The sequence below is a fragment of the Salminus brasiliensis genome, chromosome 1 (genome assembly GCF_030463535.1).
Source record: "Salminus brasiliensis chromosome 1, fSalBra1.hap2, whole genome shotgun sequence".
NCBI lineage: Eukaryota > Metazoa > Chordata > Actinopteri > Characiformes > Bryconidae > Salminus > Salminus brasiliensis.
Window position 1 is genome coordinate 17,617,666 of NC_132878.1, and position 10,445 is coordinate 17,628,110.

Here is a 10,445-nt window from a genome sequence, read left to right on the forward strand (position 1 = left end):
TGGATGCAAATTATTGCTACATTTAATACCATATTGATTTTTTTTTGTTTGCCTAATTTTTTTTTTCATATTATATTGTTTCTTTGTTGCTGGGTTTTACCAAACAGCATGTCCGCTTCTTTTATAGAACCAGTGGCTCTGAATAAGATTTTCAGCCCATTTTGGCACTCAAACAGGCGCTAAGCATTGGTCATTAATATGCATGAGCTCACTGAAATGTCAATCTTGACTGGCTTGTTAACTGAGGTTAACATACTGCAATGTTACACAGGAAGCGGTGTGCTGAGAACCATAACGTTATTAACAGGACACATTTTGTGTGGCAAGGTGCTGTTACAGCAGAGTTTTACGAATCTGATCCATATGTTTTTCATACATTTACTCTAGGTGGAAAGGGTATTGTATGCTCTATGACAGGGGTCAGGAACTCCAGTCCTGGAGGGTGAAATTCCTGCACAGTGTGGAAATTTCCCTGCTGTGTAATTTCATTACTATGTAGAGTGGGAAAATCACCAAACTGTGCTGGATTTTGGCCCTCAGTTTCCAAACCCCGTTCTATGCCGTGGTCTAGGCAGGTCCTAAATTATAAGTCCTCTTATTAATGTTGGTTAATTTATTCACAGTTTATTTATAGATTTTAGAGAAAAGTAGTGTCTAACTACTACTTAAGCTACCTCTGTTGTGTACAAGCTTCATCCAACCAATGATCCTGAATGGTTTCAGACCATCATGAATTTAGCTATTTCTTATTTATTATGCAAGATCAATCAGATCATGGTGTTTATAGATCAAGTGTCCAGGAACTTGTCCAGGACTGAGGTGCTTAACCAAGATTAGGCTATACAAGAAATGTTGAGGGACATGATGGAAAGAAGGTCATACTGACACATGACCACACCGCTGGTCTGTTGGCTGGAAATGAAGGCCAGTGATTCAGTAATACAGGGGTTATTTTGGGACATCAACTAATGAATGAATATATTTAAATATCTAGACAAAGCGCTGAAGCACTTGCCAACATTAAGTCCAGATCTAAGTCCTATAGAACACCTATGGAGGGATCGCCATACAGCAGAAGGCACCCTTTAAATCAGAGAGGCCTGAAACAGTTGGAAAAAGATGAATGGTCCCAGTAGAGATGTGTAAGAAATTCATTCATTTATTAATTTCTGGAGTTCTGTATGGAATGATAATAGATTTGAATATCATCCTTTGCTTTTTTGTGTTGTTCCAATGCAAACAATAGAAGTAAACATGTAAATACCAAAGTATTTGTATCTGCAACAACTTACTGGGTGAAGTGCTATATTTCCTAAAAGAAGTGCAAGGCTATATTTTATATTTTGCTTTAATTCATTTTTGTTTGTTAATTTTTTCTCTTTTTCCTTTCAATTTGGTACTGCCAATGAACCCATCTGTTCGTAACTCCTCCAAGCACTAGTAATGCTCCAGACAATAGGAAGGTAAGGACTCTGGCCGCAAACGGCAAAGCGGCATAACCACTCAGAACCAGGGTGCCAATATTTCTGCCACAGCCATTAACATCTGAGTCCTGTGTTTCATTTTTTTTTATTTTATACCTTTTTTGCATTTATGTCAGGCACTCGGTATCGCACCCCTCCCCTGTGGCAATTCCGAGCCACCGCCCACAGGCCCAAATAAGGCCTTGTTTGTTTCTGTTGATTCACGTTCATTTGAGTTGATTCATGGTTCATATGTTTCACCTAGGACTGGGGGTACTTAAGAAGCCTCTACACCATCGTTCTCGGCTGAGAATTAGACCGTCTGGAACCTCTAGGACGCCCTGAGGTTCCTCGCACGTTCCGGTGCGTTCAGGTCATCTCCGGTGCTTTACCCACGTTCGGGAGTAGGTCTCCCTGCTACTCACACAACTAGCGAGGCTCGCTCGCTTTATGTCAGGATTCTCAGGTTACCCACACTCAAGCAAGGAGACCCACATTCAAGGCAGCATGCTATGTATTCAGGTTAGGTCGGCCTTGCCGCTTGGTCTAGCGGCTGGTTCCCCAGCTACCCCTCTCTAGTTATTAGGTTCAGGTTCCCTCTTTGGTTTTCCCCTGTGTAACCCATTTACGTCTGCTCAGCTCCTGGCTCCTCCCAGTCCCAGGTTTATTGTGTTCGACATTTTTGTTGTCACGTTCTGGTTGTGTTCATGGTTTTGCTCTCTGTTTGCTGCTCAGGTTTTGCACCCCTTGTGTTTAAGCTGGTTTTGTTAAATAAACCCTCTATCAATCTCTGCGGGTGTTCATCCATCTTGGTCTGGCCTAACACGCCATGACAATTTATAATAAATGACAAAAATAGAAAATAACTTATAACTTTAACTTGAGTGAGCAGGGTTACTTCAAAACAGTGTGCTTTCCACAATGTTTACATACCACATCTTTTATTGCAAAGTGAGGGAAGGTTGGTTTTCCATGATATAAGCCCTTTAAAGTTAAGCATGCTCTGTTCTTCTTATGATGATGCCATGTCAAAGATTCAAGGTATCCTTACCAGAGTATGTAAATTACATATACAGAGAATTTATAACAGTATGAAGCAGGCAGTATGCATCTTTAACAAATGTGCAAAGCCGTGTACAGATATGCAAATATCTAATATGTGGAGTCCCGCATAACCTTTTTTCCCCCCCTCATTGGCACACAAGTGTGCAGCCGCCCTCATCCCTGCATCTGGTGAGTGAATTGGTTGGGCTTGTCTGACAGCACGCATATAAATCGTTGGGAGTGGTTGACCTTTCACCATTGCCAATTTCTCTTGTCTCAGACCCCATTCGCCCTCAATTGGAAATTCATATGCATTAGATATTGTGTAATGGGCCAATGCGTTTCAAAATGTCTCGACCCCCGTTGTTGTCTCAGGATAAAATACGATGCATAGCGTCTTCGCAAAGGGTGAGAAGCCTGCGAAATTTAATCTTGGAGACTACGTCACTGTCTGGACTGTCATGTTGTCGGCTTTCAAAGAATGTTAACCGAAGGAAATATCTGCCTTGTAGGCCCCTAAATGGTTCTTGGAAATATGGTTCTGGTACAGAACCTTCACATTCTACGGTGTTTCTACAAACTTCACAAAACATCTCATTTGCAACAATGTTTTTTTAAGAAGCCATTAAAAAATTTCTTAGGGAATTTGAGAGTGTTTTTTTTAATGGAACCTTTATTTTAAGACTATAAACAAGAAATGAACTGGTGCCACTTATTTCTGCAGGTGTAATCTTCTAAAAAGACCATAAAGATCTTGAGGAGATACAAACAAAATGTGTGTGTTCATTTATTATGGAATGTGAAATGGTTCAATGTAGAGCTTTTGTACAGTATAAAATATATGTAAGTGTAAAATACTGACACATATGCACTATATGTCCAAATGTTTGTGGACACCCCTTCTCATGAATGCATTCGGCTACTTCAAGTTGCACCCATTGCTGACTAGCTGGATGCTTGTCTGGTCTCTGTAGAGAAGTATTATCAATAGAAGAGGAACTTATTGGCACCATGTCTAATACCAGGCCTGGGCTAGAGGGGTATAAAGCATCCCAGCATTGAGCTGTGGAGCAGTGGAACTGTGCTCTCTGGAATGATGGTGCTCCATCCAATACCTTTGGGATGAGTTGGGGGTGAGGTGGGGTGGTGATCACCCAACATCCTGACCTCACTAATGCTCTGGTCGCTGTATGCAACCCAGTCCTCACAGCAATGCTCCAAAATCTAGTAGAAAGCTTTCCCTGGACAGTAGAAATAGTTCCTCCACCAAATGCAGGATAAACTCTTTTTTAAAACCCTTTCGAAGGATTGCAAAGACACAATGAACAGACAGGTGTTTTACAATGCCCTGCATGTACCTCTCCGCTCTATACGTATTTAACTAAACATCTTCTATCATTAAAATATAATGCTTCTATCCTTCAGGCAATGCATGTTAGAACCTTTCTTTGTGATGCAGCATTTAGAGCAAAATCAACTCTTTAGATGTCTGGTTCTATTTAAGTTTCTCAGTAACAGAGCATTTCACATCAAACCACCTGGAATGACTTTCTTCACATCTTAACCATTTAATTATGCAGAAATCTGGAATTCAAATTCTCCACTGAACTGGCTGTTGGCCCTGCAAACCTAGAAGACACCAAAGCTGATGCCCCTGGACAGCTACATCAATGCCACCCCCTTGTGGCCATATTCTGTAGAAAAATGAGGAACGTGTGTCCGAATTGAGATCTTACATAAAGAACGCTCATTGACTTTTCTCTATTTTTGGGTACATTGTAGAAACCAGTCTGGAAACAGCAACCGCCCCCCTTATCTCAATTCAAGAACGATATCCCATCTTCATACTTTATTTCTTAACTGTTCTCTTCATCATTCCTACCAAATTTAAATCATTTATAATGTCCCTAATTCAACCGAACCTATACTTATATATTATTATTATTATTATTAATAGTAGTAGTAGTAGTAGTAGTAATAATAATAATAATAAAAACAACTAACGATCATATAAAAATAATCAAATAAAATAACAGCCAGGCAATTTTGCTGACATTTAAATGATTACATCACAGGTCACGTGGCATGCTATAACATCAAAATGAGATCATGATGCATAAAGACACATAAACAGAGTTTAAACTGACTCCAGGTCAAAACACCATTGTCTAACACTCTTGCTAATGTCGCCAAAGACAATGTGAAACCCTTGCAGTGTTTCTGATAATATACTAAAAACTGAAGATATCTACAGAACTGAACAATGTTATCAACGGTTCTTGGAAATACCTTTACAATACCTTTGTATAGAAAATTCACATTGAAGTTCTATTGGCTCTTTAAAATAAAGCTGATCAAGCTTCTTCACACTCATCTCTTTTAAAGAATAGCATTCATTAAAAAACTCTGTAGGGTTTTCAGACTGGAAACTGGATTCAAGGTCCAGATTTGAAGGCCTGGGTTCTGTGGCATCAGTCTAAAGAAACATTTTTGCATTTTGCTGAAACTAATGAATTACATTATCAGCTTAATGGTGTCTTACAGGGTAATTGTGCCAAAAGGATTCTTTGGAGTGATGCAGTGGTGTAGACAGACCACATTACATGCAGTCCATGGACTGGATGAATATTCATGGAAAACCCAACCAGACACAGGAATTGTTTGCTTTTACATATGATTGTCCCATTTTGGCTAAAATGCGCTAGAGGAACAGCAGCTGACTGACTGACAAATGACAACTAGGCCACAGATCAACTGATTAACTAAAACTAACGGTCAGCATTCCAGTGTGTCTTTGTTATGGGTTGTGATCAGACAGGGATCACTGCCCTCCACTGAGATAGCTAACTCTATCTCTGAAGAACATCAAGTATTATCAATCGAGGCAGGTCTCTCACTGAATTAAAAAAAAAAAAAAACATGCATGTTTTACTGTTTGGTAAAAGCCCTGGTAAAATGGTAAAAGGATGGGCTGTGCTGCTGAATCATTTGTCTGTTGCCCCGCCCCCTGAAAAATGGAGATTTTGATTGGTTTAACTGTCAATCTGTTCCTGCCTGAAAGTGCTCATGCAGTTAAATGACCTATATTTTGTAAATAAGTGGCCTTAATTGGCCCAAAAGTGGTAAGACATTGCTGAGGAGTGCATGGATTTTAATCGGGGTTAGAAGGGCTGTCTGCTGGCCATATGTCTGACACCCCTGCCTTAGAAAGAACAGCTGTGGCTTCCTACAGAAGCTATGATTCTTTAAAAGAAATCATTTTGTTCAATGATGTGTGGAAATGTGAAGGACCCTTTTGAAAACAATTTTTGGGAAAATTCTACCAGAGAAATATTGAGCACTGATCGTACAGTCATCTTTAGGAACATACGTGAAATGAAATAAAGCTGTTTGTTAATGAGGTGATGATTATTTATGATATTCTATGCTTAAGAATAAGTGTATCCTTCATTCTGCAATACCACAGAGTGGAGCTTAGTCTGTAGAAAGAGCTGAGATTTATTTCGACGGTGACTTTGAGTTATAGCTTCTTCAATTTGCCTGTAGATTGGAGCTGCATTCCAAAGACTAGGCTGCAACCAAGGCAGGGCAGGGCAGGGCTTTGTTCTGTGACATTTCCATGGTGCATTTGGTATACTTTATATCTTTAAATTGTATATTAATATACAGTATGCTATTAATACTAATTATTGCACTTTCTTGCATACAAAAAAACCTAGCCTCAGAAATGCCCCTGCTTTCTTCTCAATTACTTCCGAAGCTACTAGTGTGTCAGCAAGGACAAACACACGGTACAGAAGAGCTTTGACTGTACAAGCATAGAATTTCATACATCATTAAAATAAAGAGGTCAAATACATCTGTTGAACATATGATCTGATTTGAACCTGCATTTGTAGGTTTCATTTGGGACCCAAAAAGATTCCTTAACTCACTTATGATTCCTTTTAATGATGCATGAAATTCTATGCTGGTACAGTCAAAGCTCTTCTGTACTGTGTGTTTGTCCTTGCTGACACTCTAGTAGCTTCGGGAGTAATTGAGAAGAAAGCAGGGGGCATTTCTGAGGCTAGGTTATTTTGTATGCAAGAATCAAAGTGCAATAATTTACAACAACAGAGGAAGGTAAAAACTCTTAAAGAACAATTTTAAAGCATAAACAACTATTTTAGCAGAGACAATGGATGTAGAACCAATTTAAAGAACTGATTTAAGATTTTAGTTTTTCAATGGTTCTTCAGTATAGAGCCTAAGCCTTTATTAAGAGTGGGTGGAAACCCATTAAAGAACCATCTTTCAGAGTTTTGTTGATGCCTGTTTTTGTCATTTAAAGATGCTGCTTTTATGAGTATAAAACTATATGCACTGATTTGTAAATCAAAAGGAACACTACTTTTTTTTCAAAAAAAGGACAATGTAGTCAAAGACTGTGCATGAAGACTATGAAGCTATTAGAACTCAAAAGCACACCAACTGAGTTTTAGACAGAAGTAATTTAATGCCAGGCATTTACATTTCCCAGAGCAGGAGATTTCACAGTGAGAATATATATATATATATATATATATATATATATATATATATATATATATATATATATATATATATATATATAAATATTCATCAATCTTGCTTAGATACATGCACGGTAACAAAGTGGTGGAAGAAAAAAAATAAACAAGTCATCTTTACTCCTTAGCTACATACTGACAGAGTACTTTCCATTTCTTATTCCTTTCCGTTCTTCAATATTGCCCATTTAAAACAACACACACAAATGCATTAGTGTTAGTGTTAAGCTATACATTTATTTTTATCTATTATCTATGAGTTGTCTGTCATAGTTTGATATATTTGACTTTTGAACCTTTGATATAACTGCAAATGTTCTAAAAAAGTGCATGAAGTAAAAATGAAAAAATGAAAAAAAAAAGATCATTGACAGTGGTTTCCATGAAAGATGTAAAACCCTTTGAAAGAGGCTGAGAGGTGTATAGGCAATACAGTATAAACTTTTTATCTGGTGTTTTTATCAATACTGCATTACATGTCTTTTAGTTGCTGTTTTAGAATTTCATTTCTATGCCAGTTACTGTCACTTTTCCATTGGAGGAATAATTCATAGGAAAAAAATAATTGCAATATCCTCATGGATTTACAAGCTCATCTGCAATTCATAATGTAATGAACTACAGATCAAGCAAAACCACAGAAAGTGGACAAATAAGAAGATTAATTTAATTTTGGGTTCTGGATCTGTATTTGGATTTAATTCAATCACATGAAAATGGGGATGTAGCCAAACCCAAAGTTTATGTTTTACATTTAAGGAGTCTTTTACATTGGCCTTAGAAACTGTGGAGTTCGGTACATGGAAGTGACATACCATGAATCTCAAACACTGCTGTGTCTCTGTTCAATAGAAAATCTGGCATAACTGAAACAGGGCTGGAAATCTGGACAAACACAAAACCGGTTACATCACAGTCCTGACTTGTTATATTTATAAACTTACATACAGCCAGCACTGTACCACCAGACCCAGCTAGTTAAGGAAATACAGGCTGCTACGTTGAATGCAAAATGGACGACCTCAGCTCACTCCCACACATCCGAAGGGAAAGTACAGGCTTATATTTTTACCAGTAACTAAGTCTCGAGAAACCCAGAGAAATGTGTGAAGGTGATGCTAAAAGCTAGCCCAGCTATAATCTCTTCAGCAGGACAATTGCACATTGTGCTTAGAGGCAGCCTCACCTTGCCTCAAGAGGAATTTGTACATATGCGACTAAAAGACAGTTTCAGGATCTGTACATTGTGTACTACATAAGGTTCAAATTACTGACGCAACCCAGACACGCAGAAATCGAACAGAGATTGTAACCCTTACCCTAACCATCCCCTTTACCCCAGCATACACGTAATCTTACCCTAACCCTACCCTAACCTGTGATGTTCCATCTGTTTTTGCAGGACTTTTCATCCATTAATTAATTTTTGTAGAAGCTCCATAATGGAGAAAAGCAGAATCCAGTGACGCCGCTGTTTGCTCAGTTCTTCTTCGAGAACCCGACAGGCTGGGACAAAACAGCTCCACCAGTGGACGAGAGCACCTTGTAAATGGCAATATATGTCTGGGGAGCTCCCTGTGAATCCTGTAAATGTAACAAATTTCTTGGGGTACACTTTAGTTATATATCTGCACAAATGTTATCAGATATTGTTGTGAGAGGACACAATGACAGGACAGTAACATTAAGGACACTCTAGTAAGACACAGGAAAAATTTGTGCTCTTGTTACAGTGTTAAACCACTAACACAATATGTGGGTTCTGCAAGTGTTCGCATGATGCTGTAATGCTGTAAGCCAATAATAGCAGAAGTTTTTCTTCTTATAAATCACATATTTACAATTTCTACCTCGAAAAACATACTAAAAAAAGTGCTTCAACTAGTTCTTTTGAGAAATACTCTAAAAGAGCCACTACTGGTTCCATGAAGAATTTCTGTATTGATCGAGAAGCTTTTTTTTTTTTAAAGTAAACCTTTAAATTAGTTTCATACTTGTGCTATGAGGCAATGGTTTAAGTGAAAAGCAGAATGGGTGATATTTAAATGTTAAACTAAAACCATCCTTTTGTCAGCAAATATGTAAACAGGAAGTTTATTCTGGAGAGGACGCATAAGGGAACTATTTGGACACAGCCAGAGATGCACATGTGCAAGAGGAGTCTGACAAGGAAGCAGTAAGCAGAGTAAATCTGGCGGTTATATCTTATGGTGCAGTGGGTTTAGAAAAACAAGTAAATTGTAAAGTTGTTTCCAAGCACAGACAGAGGGACAGAGCTAGAACTACTGGTTCTCTCTCTCTCTCTCTCTCTCTCTCTCTCTCTCTCTCTCTCTCTCTCTCTCTCTCTCTCTCTCTCTCTCTCTCTCTCTCTCTCTCTCTCTCTCACACACACACACACACACACACACTGTGTATTACCTTAAACTAGGTTATTAAACTAGTGCGACCACAATATGTAAATGTATATTTTATGTATTTATTTCTTTAAAGAGTACACTGGGGACACACAGGCCCTGTGTTTAGGAAGCTTGGGGGCTTCCGTCAGATCTACGTTGTAGAACATTGTAGATGTGTGTGTGTGTGTGTGTGTGTGTGTGTGTGTGTGTGTGTGTGAGTGGGAAATGAAATACCTCTAAAACTATTAAAACCATAATAAATACAATATAAGTCAGCTGCCATATAAAACCTTACTGGGCACTTCACTGGACACTTTTCAGGCCTCCTGGTGTGTCAGACTGGCTTTAACTGTGTGTCTGTGTGGGATTCTGAATTAATTTGAGATAAAACCACCAAAGAGGACATGTCTGGGGAAAACAGAACGTACAGTCGCCAAACCACTGAAGCATGTTATGCAGAACTGATACTTATTGCAATACTGCAGCCACACAACCAGGAACTGCGCAATGTTATTGTGTTATTCACGCAATTGGGACCGCTATGTACAATAATCGTTCCTACCATAAGAGCCATACATGGACTATTATTAGACTGTTATCAATGCAAGAAGTCACTGGTGCGTGCACAGTGTGCAGTTATCATTAGACTGTCATCAGTGGCTGTAGGCATAAAACTCTTACATCCCATATAACATGCTTTAGCACCTACTTGCAATGCCTATGCTTCTAACAACAATACAATACTTAATAGCACCTACAGTATAATGTCTGTCCAGGGCCTGTCTGTCTATCTGCCTATGTAACACTAAAGAGAACAGTGGGAAAGCTTCCTGTTACATGAAGTGGTCCTTTTAACCATATTCATACATTTGCGTACTTTAGGTTAGTTCTGAGCTGCAGATATAAGACAGCAGATATAAGAAGCACAGTCTACTAGCAAGAGCTGCATGCCCTTGGCACTCCTCACTTGG